Genomic DNA, 18,922 nt, shown 5'->3' with positions numbered 1-18,922 from the left:
GGATCACCATGATATTGAATGGTTTGCCTTGGAAACGAACAGAGATCATTCCATCATTTTTGAGATTGCATCCAAGTACTGCATTTCAGAATCTTTTGCTGACCATGATGGCTACTCCATTTCTTCTAAGGGATTCTTGCCCACAGTAGTAGGTATAATGGTTATCTGAGTTAAATTCACCCATTCCAGTCCATTTTAATTCGCTGATTCCTAGAATGTCAACGTTCACTCTTGCCATCTCTTGTTTAACCACTTCCAATTTGCCTTGATTCATGGACCATTCCAGGTTCCTGTGCAATATTGTTCTTTACAGCATCGGACCTTGCTTCTATCACCAGTCACATCCACAGCTGGGTATTGTTTTTTCTTTGGCTCCATCCCTTCATTCTTTCTGGAGTCATTTCTCCACTGATCTCCTGTAGCATATTGGGTACCTACCGACCTGGGGAGTTCCTCTTTCAGTATCCTATCATTTTGCCTTTTCATACTGTTCACGGGGTTCTCAAGGCAAGAAAACTTAATTGGTTTGCCATTCCCTTCTCCAGTGGACCACATTCTGTCAGACCTCTCCACCATGACCTGTCCATCTTGGGTGGCCCCACACGGCATGGCTTAGTTTCACTGAGTTAGAAAAGGCTGTGGTCCATGTGATCAGATTGGCTAGTTTTCTGTGATTATGGTTTCAGTGTGTCTGCCCTCTGATGCCCTCTCTCAACACCTACCATCTCACTTGGGTTTCTCTTACCTTGGACATGGGGTATCTCTTCATGGCCGCTCCAGCAAAGTGCAGCCACTGTGCCTTACCTTGGATGAGGTCACCCCTCCTGACCTTGAACGTGGAGTAGCTCCTCTCGGCCCTCCTGTGCCTGCGCAGCCGCTGCTCCTTGATTGTGGGGTTGCTCCTCTCAGCCGCTCAGTTGTGTCCGATTCTTTGTGACCCCATGGACTGTAGCCTACCAGGTTCCTCCATCCATGGAATTTTCCAGGCAAGAATACTGGAGTGGGTTGCCATTTCCTTCTCCAGGGGATCTTCCCCACCCAGGGATTGAACCCAGGTCTCCCTCATTGTAGGCAGATATTTTACCATCTGAGCCACCAGGGAACCTACAAAGTTGTCAGTAATGGCAAAGAAAATTGTCTGGAATAATTGCTAAAATGTTAATAATGCTTGCCTTTGGATGGTGGGTTTTGGTGTGATTTATAGTGGCCTAGTTTATTTTGGGGGCTCCAAAAATCACTGCAGATGGTGACTGCAGCCATGAAATTAAAAGACACTTACTCCTTGGAAGGGAAGTTATGACCAACTTAGACAGCATATTAAAAAGCAGAGACATTACTTTGCCAACAAAGGTCTATCTAGTCAAGGCTATGGTTTTTCCAGTGGTCATGTATGGATGTGAAAGTTGGACTGTGAAGAAAGCTGAGTACCAAAGAATTGATGCTTTTGAACTGTGGTGTTGGAGAAGACTCTTGAGAGTTCCTTGGACTGCAAGGAGATCCAACCAGTCCATTCTAAAGGAGATCAGTCCTGGGTGTTCATTGGAGGGACGGATGTTGAAGCTGAAACTCCAATACTTTGGCCACTTGATGTGAACAGCTGACTCATTTGAAAAGACCCTGACGCTGGGAAAGATTGAGGGTGGGAGGAGAAGGGGATGACAGAGGATGAGATGGTTGGATGGCATCATCGATTCAATGGACATGAGTTTGGCTAAACTCCGGGAGTTGGTGATAGACAGGGAGGCCTGGTGTGCTGAGGTTCATGGGGTTGCAGAGTCGGACACGATTAAGCAACTGAACTGAACTGAACTGAAGCTTTCTTTTATATTTCCTGTATTTAATTAAAACATATATACATGAACTTATTAGATTTACTCCAAAAAACCCAACAAAACCACTTTTTTATTAATACAAAGGAAAAAAGACTTATATATATATATATATATATATATATATATAATTGCAATACTACAGCAAGAATGCATTTACTTATTACTTATGGAACTTTGAAAAAACAAACTGCCCAGATATAGACTAAAATATCACAAGCAATTAATCTCTGGATGATAGGATTCTAGATGACTTATTTCCTTTGGTATAATTTTTCCCTATTTTCTAAGCTCATACAGTGCACAGATAGAACTTGTGTAATAAAAAATATATATACAGAAAAAATAATGATGTGGGTTGTTTATCAATGTTGAATAGTTTCATAAATGGATTACTAAGTGAAAAAAATACAAAACAAAATGTAGGGACTTCCCTGGTAGTACAGTGGATAAGAATCTGCCTGCCAGTGCAGGGGACAGGGGTTCAATCCCTGTACGGGAAGATTCCACTCGCCACGGACCATCTAAGCCCGTGCACCACAACCACTGAGTCCACACTCTAGAGTCTGGGAGCCTCAACTACTGAGGCTCTTGTGCCCCAGAGAAGCCACTGCAATGAGAGGCCCACACCCTGCAACGAGACCCAATGCAGCACGCCTCCAAAACGGCTTGGCTACTCGATTTGCATTTGTGTTAGTGTCAGCCGTACAGCAAAGTGCATCAGTTGTACAGAAACATATATCCACCTTTTTTCAGATTCTTTCCCCATACATGTCATTACAGAGAACACTGCTTATCTTTAAGTGGTTGAATTATGGCTAATATTTGTTCTATGTTGTATTTTTTTAATATTCTGCATTAAGAAAGAAAGTTGCTCACTCGTGTCCAACTCTTTGCGACCCCATGGACTGTAGCCTACCAGGCTCTTCCATCCATGGGATTTTCCAGGCAAGAATACTGCAGTGGGTTGCCGTTTCCTTCTCCAAGGGATCTTCCCAACCCAGGGATTGAACCTGGGTCTCCTGCATTGTAGGCAGACGCTTTACCATCTGAGCCACCAGGGAAGTCCAACATTCTGCATTAGTCATTTATAAATTCTATAGTGAGATAGAAATATTACTAAATAAGAAAAGTCAGAAGCGCATAAATGATAGAATAAGAGATTATTTGGGTTAGGACCCCATAGGTTTTCATATTAAAATATCAGATCATGTGTTAGAATAACAATACAGTTCCTATAACTGAAACATCAGTTCAGTTCAGTTCAGTCACTCAGCTGTGTCCAACTCTTTGTGGCCCCATAAAATGCAGCACGCCAGGCCTCCCTGTCCATCACCAACTCCCTGAGTTCACTCAAACTCACATCCATCTAGTCGGTGATGCCATCCAGCCATCTCATCCTCGGTCATCCCCTTCTCCTTCTGCCCTCAATCCCTCCCAGCATCAGAGTCTTTTCCAATGAGTCAACTCTTCGCATGAGGTGGCCAAAGTACTGGAGTTTCAGCTTTAGCATCAGTCCTTCCAAAGAACACCCAGGACTGATCTTTAGAATGGACTGGTTGGATCTCCTTGCAGTCCAAGGGACTCTCAAGAGTCTTCTCCAACACCACACTTCAAAAGCATCAATTCTTCAGCACTCAGCTTTCTTCACAGTCCAACTTTCACATCCATACATGACCACTGGAAAAACCATAGTCTTGACTAGACAGACCTTTATTGGCAAAGTAATGTCTCTGCTTTTTAATATGCTATCTAAGTTGGTCATAACTTTTCTTCCAGAGAGTAAGAGTCTTTTAATTTCATGGCTGCAATCACCATCTGCACTGATTTTGGAGTCCAAAAAAATGAAGTCTGACACTGTTTCCACTGTTTCCCCATCTATTTCCCATGAAGTGATGGGACCGGATGCCATGATCTTCGTTTTCTGAATGTTGAGCATTAAGCCAACTTTTTCACTCTCCTCTTTGACTTTCATCAAGATGCTCTTTAGTTCTTCTTCACTTTCTGCCATAAGGGTGGTGCCATCTGCATATCTGAGGTTATTGATATTTCTCCCAGCAATCTGGATTCCAGCTTGTGCTTCTTCCAGCCCAGCGTTTCTCATGATGTACTCTGCATAGAAGTTAAATAAGCAGGGTGACAATATACAGCCTTGATGTACTTCTTTTCCTATTTGGAACCAGTTTGTTGTTCCATGTCCAGTTCTAACTGTTGCTTCCTGACCTGCATATAGGTTTCTCAAGAGGCAGGTCAGGTGGTCTGGTATTCCCATTTCTTTCAGAATTTTCCACAGTTTATTGTGATCCACACTGAAACATAAAAGGGAGTAAAAAAGCAAAAGCAAAACTGTTCTCTGAATGTATGCAGAAACAATAAAGTTAAAGTTGTGCGTTCTGATACTCACAGTCTAGGGTAAGTCCAACACTTGTGCAGACAGCCTGCCCTCCCAGAGGGCACCTAAACACCTCCCAGAGACTTGCACCTAAACACCACTGTGAACGATTAATAGCAGAACTAACAATTCTCAACACTGGCATCTCTCTCCCCTAGGTCATTCACAAGCCTCCTTCATTCCTGGAGATTAAATACCTTTCCAGGGTCCTAGACTCATGCCATTGCTTCGGCATTTCCAGCTCCTCACATGTAAATTAGGTGAGGGGCAACTCTGTCCAAGAAGACAGACTTTATTTTAGAGAAGGTATATGCCTCACATTGGGCTTTGTATTTTTTCAAATTCCAGGCTCCTGCTGATGAAAATATTCTAGTCCCAGAAGTGAATGCGAGCCCAGGCTGGGTCCTGCTGCCACCACGAGGAAGGAATTTGCACCAGTGTGCAGCTGCATTTTTTTGTAGTCTCAGCCTTCACTGCTGTCAGAAATAATAGTTCCCCATCTCAGCGTGGGCTTCCCAGGGGGCTCAGTGATAAAGAATTCGCCTGTCCATGCAGGAGATGCTGCAGACTTGGGTTCGATCCTGGGACGGGAAGATCTCCTGGAGGAGGAAATGGCAACCCACTCCAGTATTCTTGTCTGGAAAATTTCATGGGCAGAGGAGCCTGGCGGGTTACAGTCCTGGGGTCGCAAAGAGCTGGACACGACTGAGGGACGGCACACTCACACATCTCTGCCTACTGATGCTCACCAGTTGAAGCTTTGAGCAAAATCCCCTCTCGACAAGAATCTCACCTATGAAATCCCACCTCAGAAATCCTAGTCCCCTGTGTGACCACACCAAATGCTAATTACATACAGTTGGGTGGAGGCAGTCTGACCAGAACCTTGCATCATACATGGGCTACACACACATCTCACCGAACACATACACAAAGGACCCTCTGGCCCAATGCCCACTCTTTATGACCAGCTCATGCTGGCCCCAAATCCTATCAGGCCTCTGGCTCAGCAGCTGGGCAGGACAATATGGACTCCCCCAGGAATTTTTGCCCTTCTGGAACCAGACACTCATCACAGGCAAAGAAGAGGTAACAAAATAAAAGCATTATAAGAGCTAACCAAAGCTGAGAGTCACCAGAGGCGACTGATGGGGGAAAATGTTCTCTCAGCCCACTTTCCTTTACAATGACTTCATTCCTCTGACAGAATCTCCCACAGAATGACTCTTTTCTCTAAAATATCTATTTTGTTCTAGATTGACACCAGCTCCTTTTGCGTTGGAACCAAGGATGGAAACCTTGAGCTCCCCCTGGAGGCAGGCGTGTGCTAGTAAGCGTCGCCGTGGACTGGGGCTCCTGACCCACTCTACCCAGTTCCTCTTAGCAGCCACCTCGGTTAATACGGTTGCTGACTTTTGCCCATTTAAAGTCAGCTTCTAGGTGACCTGCCTATAGCCTCCACGACGTCTGCCCGGGGCTTCCACCCTCTCTGTATTTTGGCTACTCCAGTCGCTTGCGCAGTTGCACATCAAACAGCGCACCCTGTTTCCCAGGTCTGTGTTCTCCTCTAATTTGTTCTTGTTCAGTCACTTAGTCGTGTCCAGCTCTTTGTGACGCCGTGGGCTGCAGCCCTCCAGGCTTCCCTGGCTGGTTGGATGATGCCATCCAACCATCTCATCCTCTGTCTCCTCCTCTGATAGAAACACTTTGTTAACCTTATGATTCTACTGGACATCTCCCCAACGCTTCCCTTCCTTTGTATCCTTGTTATTATTCGTCACATTACCTGGAATTCTTTTCCTTACCCTCAGCCCTTACCTCATTTCTGAAAATCTTTTTCATCTCTTAAAAGCCCAAGTCCCAAGACACGATCCTCACACAGACCTCTGAAATCCTGTAGAACCTGTTTACAAAGCCCTTGAGTATGCTACTGTGTATTTTAGTTATCTTTGTATAGCTTATTTTACTGTATCCAACCAAATGCCCAAGAGGATGATTAGTGTGCAGAAGATGGTCCTTAGATAAATACTGAATTCGGTTGTTGAAGGATGATTTCAAACATCCCATTTTTAAAGAACAGAGAAAATCACACTTTTAAAAAAGTTTTTGGGAAGAGAGAGAAAGAAGAGAAAAGGGACCCATGAAGATAAATGGCTTGAGAATCTCAGTCTATTGTGGAAAGAGCGTTGGATTGAAAAATCAAGAACACGGGCTCTAATCTGACGTGGCTGTTAGTGAACTAAGTGACCACTGAACTATCCTCTAAAGATCCAAGGCCGTGGGTTTTATGTACTCTAGCTTATCACCGCACTGAAACTGACTGACCATCTCCCTATTTAAGCATGCTGGTAGCTGACTAAACAAGATACCATTCAAATTAGCCTACAACAGAGCCTAGCAAAACACGTGTGATAATAAATGGTAGCTGTTCTTTTTTCCCCCACACATGATGGGAACATTCTGTAACATTCTCAGTTTTAAGAAGGAAAAAGTTTGCCTTTATCCATCGAGGATGGATGCATACGAAACTACATGCCTGATAAAATGGTAATAAAGAACAGTACACTTGTTTAATCAAAAATATTGCTGAAACATTTGTCTTCCCCTCTGGATATGTACTTTATGGAAGAACTTTCAGTGGCTGGTCTCTCATTAGGCTGAAATTATTTTCTTATCATTTTTCCTCTAGGTCTTGCCATATGTCATTGTAGGTAGAAGCTTCCATTGCAGCAAATAAAGGGAAACAGAAAAAGAGCTATGCCAAAACAAATTCTCAGTCAACTACATCATAGTCTGGGAAGATGTGGAAAATCATTTGACAAAATTCTAAAACAGTAAGCAAGAAAAGAGAAAGGTAACACTTCGAAGCCAATGAAAGAAAATGGAAAAGAACTTAAGATATGCCAGGAAAATAAACAGATTTTGAGGGATTAAACTAAGTTTCTGGAACCTAGAACAACTGCAGAAATTCAGATTAATACATGTAGTAGCAATTCCTTTAGAGAAGGCAATGGCACCCCACTCCAGTACTCTTGCCTGGGAAATCCCTCCGACAGAGGAGCCTGATGGGCTGCAGTCCGTGGAGTCGTGAAGAGTCAGACACGACTGAGCGACTTCCCTTTCACTTTCATGCATTGGAGAAGGAAATGGCAACTCACTCCAGTGTTCTTGCCTGGAGAATCCCAGGGACGGTGGAGCCTGATGGGCTGCCGTCTATGGGGTCACACAGAGTCGGACACGACTGAAGCGATTTAGCAGCAGCAGCAATTCCTTTAGAGAAGATTTTATAAAGTGACAAATTCTATTTATGGGACTTTTAGAATTCACTAAACGTTTAGTCCTTTTGATTTCTGAAATGCTGAGTAAATTTCAACATTTTACTATGCTGCTTTCCTGACTTTATTTAAGAGAATTCCAAACTACCACTGTCCTGCAAATAAGTGATGTTCTTCTGGGTCCTCTGTGCCATGTGGATGCTGTCTCCTCCTCCCAGAGTCTTTCTTCCTCCCTCATTCTTCAAAACTCAAATCTCTGGGAAGACCTCCAAGACTCCAGTCAGCAAAGCATGTTGCTCCCACTGTCCTCCTCCAGTCTTGGCCCAGAGCTCTATTGTTTTCACAATCACCGGGACTCTGGCTGTGTGAGAGCAGGTGCACACAATTGGGGTCAGTGTGGAAAGTGACAAGGAAACTGATGAGAATGGCAGTGCTCAGTTATGAGAAGGTAGATGCCTTACTTTATTGGGCATCTGATATATACTATGATCTCATTTTTTTGAAAAAAAAAAACAAAAAACTTTATAAAATGTTTTCTCCTGATGCTGCTCTGAGTGTACTCGGAGTGGCTCTTCATATAAGCCAAATTGTGGGGGAATATATCTGGAGGAGGAGGGTACTGAACTAGGAGGGTGGAGATGAAGAATGCTCAGGCTCAGAAGACTTTATAATAAGCAAGGTCTAAGTTTACCCACTCCCACGTCTTCACTTAGTAATCCTCCTACAGTTCTTCAGATTTCAGCTTCCTTAGGAAAGCATCTCATGTTGTTTCTAATGAGAACAATCATAGCATCTTGTACCTCTCACAGCATTTACCATAATTGTAAATCTACCTGTATATGAGATTCTTTGACGGGTGTCTGAGTCTACCACTAGGTTCATGAGAGGAAACACTCATCTGATTTTACTCACCATTGTTCCCTAGGCCCTATCATAGAGCCTGGCACATATGGGATTTCAAAACTTGTAGAGTAAATAACTATTGTTGCACAAAAGGACAGTAGGGTAGTGAAGTGAAAGTCACTCATTCGTGTCCAACTCTTTGTGACCCCATGGTCTATACAGTCCATGGAATTCTCCAGGCCAAAATACTAGAGTGGGTAGCCTTTCCCTTCTCCAGGGGATCTTCCCAACCCAGGGATCGAACCCAGGTCTCCCCCACTGCAGGCTGATTCTTAAAAATCTAAGCCACCGAAAGGAGGGTAAAGGGCATTGAAAGAGATTTAAAGGGGCTGCTTACAGTAGCTTAGCATATTGCTCGTTATCAGTGACAGAATGTTACAGGTATGAGGACTAGGTGAGAGAGGCTTTTTTCCTTTTTGGCCAAGCTATGCAGCATGTGGGATCTTAAGGTTCCCAACCAGAGGGTGAACCAATGATCCCTGCAGTGGAAGCATGGAGTCTTAGTGACTGGGCCACAAAGGAAGTCTTGTGAGAGGCTTATTTCTTCCTGACTCTGTGTGTGTTGATGTCTTTTCTAACTCTCTGACACTAACTGGGAGTCCAACAGTTGCAACTCTAACACTATCCACTTGGAATCAACATCAAGTTCCACAAGCTAGGGCTTCCCAGGTGGCGCTAGTGATTTTAAAAAAACAAACCCTCCTGCCAATGCAGGAGACATAAGAAGTGTGGGTTTGATCCCTGAGTCGGGAAGATCCCCTGGAGAAGGGCATGACAATACACTCCAATATTCTTGCTGGAGAGCCCCATGGAGAGAGGACTCTGGCAGGCTACAGTCCATACAGTTGCAAGGAGTTGATCATGACTGAAGCAACTTAACACGCACATCCACAAGTTAAAGGGCTCATTCCCACATGACCGGCCCCACTTTCAGACGCCGATTGCACGTCTCTGGCCATTCATGCTTCTGATCCATTGGATATAGATCAAGGATCACTGTGACCCCTCCTCAGGTTGGATGCTTCACTAGAATTGCTCAGAGCACTTAGGAAGACACTTTACTTACATTTACAGACTGGTTCCAAATAGGAAAAGGAGTACGTCAAGACTGTATATTGTCACCTTGCTTATTTAACTTCTATGCAGAGTACATCATGAGAAATGCTGGGCTGGAAGAAACACAAGCTGGAATCAAGATTGCCAGGAGAAATATCAATAACCTCAGAGATGCAGACGATACCACCCTTATGGCAGAAAATGAAGAAGAACTAAAGAGCCTCTTGATGAAAATGAAAGACGAGAGTGAAAAAGTTGGCTTAAAGCTCAACATTCAGAAAACGAAGATCACGGCATCCGGTCCCATCACTTCATGGGAAATAGATGGGGAAACAGTGGAAACAGTGTCAGACTTTATTTTTTTGGACTCCAAAATCAGTGCAGATGGTGACTGCAGCCATGAAATTAAAAGATGCTTACTCCTTGGAAGAAAAGTTATGACCAACCTGGATAGCATATTCAAAAGCAGAGACATTACTTTGCCACCAAAGTCCATCTAGTCAAGGCTATGGTTTTTCTTGTGGTCATGTATGGATGTGAGAGTTGGACTGTGAAGAAAGCTGAGCACCAAAGAATTGATGCGTTTGAACTGTGGTGTTGGAGAAGACTCTTGAGAGTCCCTTGGACTGCAAGGAGATCCAACCAGTCCATTCTGAAGGAGATCAGCCCTGGGTGTTCTTTGGAAGGACTGATGCTAAAGCTGAAACTCCAGTACTTTGGCCACCTCATGCAAAGAGCTGACTCATTGGAAAAGACTCTGATGCTGGGAGGGATGGGGGGCAGGAGGAGAAGGGGACGACAGAGGATGAGATGGCTTGATGGCATCACTGACTTGATAGACACGAGTTTGAGTGAACTCCAGGAGATGGTGATAGACAGGGAGGCCCGGCGTGCTGCAATTCATGGGGTTGCAAAGAGTCAGATACGACTGAGTGATTGAACTGAATTGAACTGGCTTATTAAAAGGATATGAACAAAGAGTCAAATGAAGGGGTCCATAATGCAAGGTCGGGAAGAGTCCCAGTGAAACAGGAGGGAAGGGGGCAGGCACAACCTTTAAAAGAATGACATATCCATAGGACATGACAAAAACTGGTTAGAATCAACTAGGTTGGAGAAGGTGGAAGGTTGGACTTCCAGTAGACCTCGAGCCTTATAATGCACTATAATACCTTGAGCATTGTAATACATTAGCTAAATGACACACCCACCAGTGCTAAGACGGTTCTCAGGCCAACCATATAGGGCCAAAAAGAGCGTGGTAGCTCAATTCCTGGAATTCCCTGCCCCTTCTCCAAAATAGTTGGGATAATCCTCCCACTCATTAGCCTATGAAATTACCCAGTCCATAAAAACTAACTTCCCCCATGTTTCAGCACCTCTCAGCTTTGGAGATGGTCCATATTCTGTCTGTGGGGTGTCTTTCTCTCTAAATAAATCCCCTTCTTACCTATCACTTTGTTTCACTGAATTTTTTCTTTTGGCTGTCCTGGGTCTTCACTGCAGTGTGCAGGCCCGTCTAGTCGCAGCGTATAGGCTTAGTTGCCCTGCAGCACATTGGATCTCAGTTCCCAGCCAGGGATCCAACCCACGTCCCCTGCATTGGAAGGCAGATTCTTAACGACTAGACTACCAGGGAAGTCCCTCTCACTGAATTCTTTCAGCAATGAGACATCAAGAACCTGTGCTTCATTAAGTGCTGAGAACAGGTGTGTGATCTCAATCAAAAGACTGTGGGTTCAAGTCCTCATCCAGATTTTGACTGGGCTCGAGTCCCAGCACATGGGTTCAAGTCTCAAATCTGAGTTGCACAGTTTCACCGGGGCACAAGCTTCTGTCCTCTGCTACCCTCCAATCACCTTGATGTGCTCAACACACTAGAAGTTCCATCATTTAGGGGTTTTTATGGTGGTTTCATTATGTAGGCATGATGGATTAAATCATTGGCCACTGGTGATTAAATTCTATCTCCAGCCCCTTTACCCTTCCAGGAGTTGGGGCTAAAAAATTCTATCCTTCCAATCAAGGTTTGGTCTTTTTGGACACCACCCCCATCCTGAAGCTATTGAGAGGCTTGCCAAGAATGGCCTCATTAAAAGACATTCCTATCACCCTTATCACTCAGGAAATTCCAAGGGTCTTAGGCGCTATGCCAAGAACTTCGAATTAAAAAAAATATATCTTTCCATGATACCACAGTGTGGGAATTAATTTAAGGGCATAAATTTAAGGGTATATACAGTGAATAAGTAGTTTGTAATTATGATGCCGACAATGGTTTCAAAGTTTCAAAGGTAATAATAAGTCATTAGGTTACACTTGTGTTTCATCACAATTTATTTTCCACATCACTCATTAATTATAGCACTCCCCTCCCCATTTCATCTAGCCCCAGTGCCATGTTACTCTGAGTCATTTATTTGATAATTAGATGTTACAGACACTCATGAGAATGTGTGGCTGAATTAAACATTCTGGCACTGTGATAGCCTTTCTAGGAATAGAGGGGTGGATGCCTTTTAATAACCTTAGGCCCCACACAAGAATCATGAGTTTAGGCCTAAACTTCCTTTGCTTCTTCTATACTCAAATATTTAACATATCAAAAAATACTTTCCAGTACAAACTATAACTAAGCAGATAATTTAGGGAAGTTGCTCAGTCGTGTTCAACTCTTCGCGACCCCATGGACTGCAGCCTACCAGGCTCCTCTGTCCGTGGGATTTTCCAGGCAAGAGTACTGGAGTGGGGTGCCATCTCCTTCTCCAGAGAGAAAAAAAAAATCAGACCTTGTCAATCTACACACTGCTGCTCAAAATTGTTACTGACAGGGTAATAGAAAGCAAATCATATACAACATATAGATTAAGGTATTAAGTCATTCATTCTCTCAAGTATTTGCTCAATGCCTTTTACAAGCCTGACACTAGGCATATAGGACACCTCTAGAATAAAGTGAGAATAAGATGCCTAGAGGATATGATGTGAGCTCAGTGTACAACCTGCCCTCAAGAAGCTTCCAATCTTGCTAGAACAAAATATTATATAACAAAATCTATAATTAAATACTAAGATAAAACAATTGTTCTACAGAAATATGGGGGAAAGGCAACCAAATCATATTGGGGAATTAGAAAAGATTTCCCAGCAGGTCAAGTTTGAAGGATGAGCTAAATGAAAAGGGTAAGGTTTAAAAAAAAATAAAAAAAAACAAGAACAAAAATGAAAATTAGGCTGCCTTGCCTTTCCTCTCTCGAGGCAAACCAGAAATCTCCAACAATTTTGGAATGTTGGTAACTAACTCAATATTTTTAAATGTTATGCAGATCAAACAAACAATGCACTCAGTCTGAATTCAGTTTGCTGCCCACCACTTAATAACCTTTGATCTTTGGGTATTTGGTGTGTTTAATCTTAGCTTCCAATTTTTCACAAAAACTACAAATTATGTTCAGTAAAAACAAATGCAACTAGAATATCAGGAAGTGTTAGAGGGAAGAGACATACAATTAGTATGGAAACAAAAATAGATATGGTAAAAAATTGAAAATGACAAGTGTATGTATTTATAGGATAAGTTGTTCATCAATAATGACATTTCTGAAGAACAAAGATCTGGTCATTCAATCCTGCCTATACTGATGCCATCAGCAATAATGAGCAAAAGGAAAGGAAAGTTATTGTTAGGATGAAAGACTTTAACAAGCATGCAACCAGAAAACAGACATTAATGCCAAATGCCTAAATAAAGTTAATTCTGGATAAAGACCAGCATTTCTTTGGGAACTTAAAGACAGAACATGATAAAAACACTGCTGTGAGAATTTCTGACACAGCCACAGATAATTCCATAGTTCAAGGGCATTCCAGCTCCCAAGTTTCCCACCTGCAGTTGTCATCAGGGAGGTAGATTACTTTTCCTGGCACATGTTCAACATAGTGGAAACTGGTCTATAGAAAAAGATCACTTATAGACTATTAGAAGGTAGGAGAAAAAAAGCATGTTTGGTTTGTGGTTTTAAAGGCTGATTTTTTTTTTTTAAGCAAACACTGTAAATATTTAAAAATCCAATTAGTTTAAAAAGATATACAGTAGAAAGCAAGTCTTCATCTTGCCCTAAATCCCCAGTTCTCCTACCAAGCTGCTAAGTCACTTTAGTCGTGTCCGGCTCTGTGCAACCCCATAGACGGCAGCCCACCAGGCTCCCTTGTCCCTGGGATTCTCCGGGCAAGGACACTGGAGTGGGGTGCCATTGCCTTCTCCTACCTAGAGGGGACTGCTATTAAGAGTTTCTCATATTTCCTTTCAAATTGATTAGCACATGTGTGTGTGTGTGTGCATGCGCTCAATCGCTTCAGTTGTGTCCAACTCTTTGTAACACTATGGACTGTAGCCCACCAGGTGCCTCTATCCCTGGGATTTTCCTGGCAAGAATGCTGGAGTGGGTTGACATGCCTTCCTCCAGGGGATCTTCCACACCCAGGGATTGAACTCGCATCTCCTATGTCTCCTGCATTGCACGTAGAATCTTTACTGCTGAGCCACTGGGGACGTCCAATCAGCACATATTATACAGTTATTTCTGTAACTTTTTTCTCAATGTATTTAGGATATTCTTTTTTTTTTTGACATTTCAATATCACATATTGCATTTATTTATTTATTTGCAATTAGTTTTTTTTTATTTTTATTTTTACTTTATTTTACTTCACAATACTGTATTGGTTTTGCCATACATTGACATGAATCCACCATGTTTTATATTAATTCTTATATTGTTGTTTAGTCACTTAGACGTGTATGACTTTTGTGACCCCATAGACTGTAGCCTGCCAGGTTCCTCTGTCGATGGGATTTTGCAGGCGGGAATACTAGAGTGGGCTGCCATTTCCTTCTCCAGGGGATCTTCCTGACCCAGTGACTGAACCCGCATCTCCTGCATTGGCAGGCTGATTCATTACTGCTGAGCTACCAGGAAATATATACTGATGACTACTATTGGTGTGTCGCCCCTTATGGCAGAAAGCAAAAAGGAGCTAAAGAGCCTCTTGACAAAGGTGAAAGAGAGAGTGAAAAAGCTGACTTAAAACTCAACATTCAAAAAACAAAGATCATGACATCCAGTCTCATCACTTCCTGGCAAATACATGGGGAAACAATGGAAACAGTGAAAGACTTTATTTCCTTGGGCTCCAAAATCACTGCAGATGGTGACCACAGCCGTGAAATTAAGACACTTGCTCTTTGGAAGAAAAATTATGACAAACCTAAACAGCATGTTAAAAAGCAGAGACATTACTTTGCCAACAAAAGTCCATCTAGTCAAACCTATGGTTTTTCCTGTAGTCATATATGGGTGTGAGAGTTGGACCATAAAGAAAGCTGAGCACTGAAGAATTGATGCTTTTGCACTGTGGTGTTGGAGAAGACTCTGGAGAGTCCCTTGGACTGCAGGGAAATCCAACCAGTCCATCCTAAAGGAAGTCAGTCCTTCCTGATGCAGAAGCTGAAACTCCAATACTTTGGCCACCTGATCCAAAGAACTGAATTGCTGGAAAAGACCCTGATGCTGGGAAAGACTTAAGGCAGGAGAAGAAGGGGATGACAGAGGATGAGACGGTTGGATGGCATCACTGATTCAATGGATATGAGTTTGAGCATAGTCTAGGAGATGGTGAAGGACAAGGAAGCCTGGCATGCTACAGTCTGCAGGGTCGCAAAGAGTTGGACACGACTGAGTGACTGAACAACAGCAAGCAGGGAACACCATTAATTCATATCAGTTCAGTTCAGTTCAGTCACTTTGTTGCGTCCAATTCTTTGTGACCCCATGGACTGCAGCACGCCAGACCTCCCTGTCCATCACCAACTCCAGGAGTTTACTCAGACTCATGTCTATCTAGTCAGTGATGCCATCCAATGATCTCATCCTCTGTTGTCACCTTCTCCTCCCGCCTTCAATCTTACCCAGCTTCAGGGTCTTTTCCAATGAGTCAGTTCTTTGCATCAGGTGGCCAAAGTAGTAGAGTTTCAGCTTAATACCTATCAGTCCCTCCAATGAATATTCAGGATTAATTTCCTTTAGGATGGACTGGTTGGATTTCCCTGCAGTCCAAGGGACTCTCAAGAGTCTTCTCCAACACCACAGTTCAAAATTACCAACTCTTCAATGCTCAGCTTTCTTTATAGTCCAACTCTGATATCCAAACATGACTACTGGAAAAACCATAGATAACCTTGACTAGACAGACCTTTGTTGGCAAAGTAATGTCTCTGCTTTTGAATATGCTATCTAGGTTGGTCTTAGCTCTTCTTCCAAGGAACAAGTGTCTTTCAATTTCATGGCTGCAGTCATTATCTGCAGTGATTTTGGAGCCCCCCAAAATAAAGTCTGACACTGTTTCCACTGTTTCCCCATCTATTTCCCATGAAGTGATGGGACCAGATGCCATGATCTTAGTTTTCTGAATGTTGAGCTTTAAGCCAACTTTTTCACTCTCCACTTTCAATTTCATCAAGAGGCTCTTCGTCTTCACTTTCTGCCATAAGGGTGATGTCATCTGCATATCTGAGGTTATTGATATTTCTCCCGGCAATCTTGATTCCAGCTTGTGTTTCTTCCAGCTCAGCGTTTCTCATGATGTACTCTGCATATAAGTTAAATAAGCAGGGTGATAATATACAGCCTTGACGTACTCCTTGTCCTATTTGGAACCAGTCTGTTGTTCCATGTCCAGTTCTGACTGTTGCTTCCTGACCTGCATACAGATTTCTCAAGAGGCAGGTCAGGTGGTCTGGTATTCCCAACTCTTAAAGAATTTTCCACCATTTATTGTGATCCACACAGTCAAAGGCTTTGGTGTAATCAATAAAACAGAAGTAGATGTTTTTCTGGAACTCTCTTGCCTTTTCAATGATCCAACAGATGTTGGCAATTTGATCTCTGGTTCCTCTGCCTTTTCTAAATCCAGCTTGAACATCTGGAAGTTCATGGTTCACATATTGCTGAAGCCTGGCTTGGAGAATGTTGAGCATTACTTTACTAGCATGTGAAATGAGTGCAATTGTGCAGTAGTTTGAACATTCTTTGGCATTGCCTTTCTTTGGGATTGGAATGAAAACTGACCTTTTCCAGTCCTGTGGCCACTGCTGAGTTTTCCAAATTTGCTGGCATATTGAATGCAGCACTTTCACAGCGTCATCTTTTAGGATTTGAAACAGTTCAACCAGAATTCCATCACCTCCACTAGCTTTGTTTGTAGTGATGCTTCCTAAGGCCCACTTGACTTCACATTTCAGGATGTCTGGCTCTAGGTGAGTGATCACACCATCATGATTGTCTGGGACATGAAAATCTTTTTTGTACAGTTCTTCTGAGTATTCTTGCCACCTCTTCTAAATATCTTCTGATTCTGTTAGTTTCATACCTTTTCTGTCCTTTATTGAGTCCATCTTTGCATGAAATGTTCCTTTGGTGTTTCAAACTTTCTTGAAAAGATCTCTAGTCTTTCCCATTCTATTGTTTTCCTTTATTTCTTTGCGTTGATCGCTGAGAAGGCTTTCTTATCTTTCCTTGCTATTCTTTGGAACTCTGCATTCAGATGGGTTTATCTTTCCTTTTGTCCTTTGCTGTTAGCTTCTCTGCTTTTCTCAGCTATTTGTGAGGCCTCCTCAGATAGCCATTTTGCCTTTTTTCATTTCTTTTCCTTGGGGATGGTCTTGATCACTGCCTCTTGTACAATGTCATTAATCTCCATCCACAGTTCTTCAGGGACTCTGTCTATCAGAGCCAATCCCTTGAATCTATTTGTCACTTCCACTGTATAATTGTAAGGGATTTGATGTAGGTCATACCTGAATGGTCTAGTGGTTTTCCCTAGACCTAGAGAACTATTACGGGAGTAAAAGTTACAGTACTTTGGGTTGATTGGACACGGATGTGATTGAATGGACAGGATATGAAATGAATACCAGACTTCTGGATTGGCCTGCTCAGTGGTAGGTATTAGTCAACAAGGCAAGAAGGAGCAACTACAGGGAGAAAGAAGTTTGTGAGTTTTGAACATTTGATCTTGACCTTCTGGAGCATGTATGTGGTTATGTCCAATAAACAGTAGAATGCATAGATCTGAAGCTCAACAGGAGACCTATACACTAATAGCAGTCATCAGTATATATTCCATTGTTGAAACTATGAGAATGGAATAGGTCACCTAAGAGTTACACATTCCTTTGATGGAACAAAAGGAAGAGACGATGGAACTTTAAGGAAAGGAGATATTTAAGTGATGGTGGTGGTTTATTCGCTAAGTTGTGTCTGACTCTTTGCGACCCCATGGACGGCATAGCCTGCCAGGCTTCTCTGTCCATGGGATTTCCCAGACAAGAATACTGGAGTGGGTAGCCATTGCCTTCTCCAGGGGATTTTTCCAACCCAGGGATGAAACCTGAGTCTTCAGCATTACAAGCAGATTCTTTATTGTCTGAGCCACCAAGGAAGACCATATTTAGGTGGTAGGTAGAAGAAAAGGAGACATGGAAAGAAGTTTGAGAAAAAATTTTTTAAAAAAGGCCTTTAATGAACATTCAAAAATTCACTGAAACTTACATAGCAAAAGATTCAAATATTGGCATAATAATGGATTCAAATAATTTCATCTTATTTGAAATTCACAATACCACCAAGATATAATATTTAAAGAAGATGTTACTATCAGAGTCCCTTTTTATAAGCAGCTTAGGCTAATTTAGATGACTAGCCTAAGATTTCACAGTTTTTAAATAGTAGAGCTGGAACTCTAACCCAAGTCTTTCCCAGATTGTAAGATCTTCATTCCTCCATGCTGACTTTAATTTGCTTATGATTCATAGATATACAGACTAGTGAGACCAGAAGTGGGGAAGTGACAAAGTCAGTACAATAGCGACCTCTCCCAATAGCCTCTGTTTCCATGTTTTTTATACAGTAGGTAATTAAGGCTCAGAGAAAGTTTTTTAAAAGACACTTTGGACTCAGAGGGAGAGGGAGAGGGTGGGATGATTTGGGAGAATGACATTCTAACATGTATACTATCATGTAAGAATTGAATCACCAGTCTATGTCTGATGCAGGTTGCAGCATGCTTGGGGCGGGTGCATGGGGATGACCCAGAGAGATGTTATGGGGAGGGAGGTGGGAGGGGGGTTCATGTTTGGGAATGCATGTAAGAATTAAAGATATTAAAATTTTAAAAATAAAAAAAATAAATGTAAAGTTTAATATATACTTACAAATGTCTTTTTCTCATCAATAACCCCAAATTTTTGAAAAAAATTAAAATAAATAAATAAATAAAAGACACTGTGGACTAAGGATGCTACCTGCCTTATCAGTAAACAAAGTATGTCACATTGGGACATCATGTTACAGTCTCCTCCCACCCCTACAGTGAGCCCTGAGGGAACTCTGAATAAAAACTGCAGGTAC

At 42.4% G+C, this 18,922-nt stretch overlaps 1 non-coding gene across 1 annotated transcript; it reads right to left on the bottom strand.

The window, feature by feature from the left end:
• Positions 1 to 2,821: 2,821 nt before the first annotated feature.
• Positions 2,822 to 2,893, bottom strand: TRNAC-ACA (transfer RNA cysteine (anticodon ACA)). The gene has a single exon. It is a non-coding gene; the product is annotated as a tRNA-Cys (tRNA).
• Positions 2,894 to 18,922: the final 16,029 nt, after the last annotated feature.

Source organism: Ovis canadensis, chromosome 21, assembly GCF_042477335.2.
Source record: "Ovis canadensis isolate MfBH-ARS-UI-01 breed Bighorn chromosome 21, ARS-UI_OviCan_v2, whole genome shotgun sequence".
NCBI classification, from domain to species: Eukaryota; Metazoa; Chordata; class Mammalia; order Artiodactyla; family Bovidae; genus Ovis; species Ovis canadensis.
The sequence above is the reverse complement of the archived record's forward strand: the minus strand, read 5'-3'. Positions and strand labels throughout refer to the sequence as shown.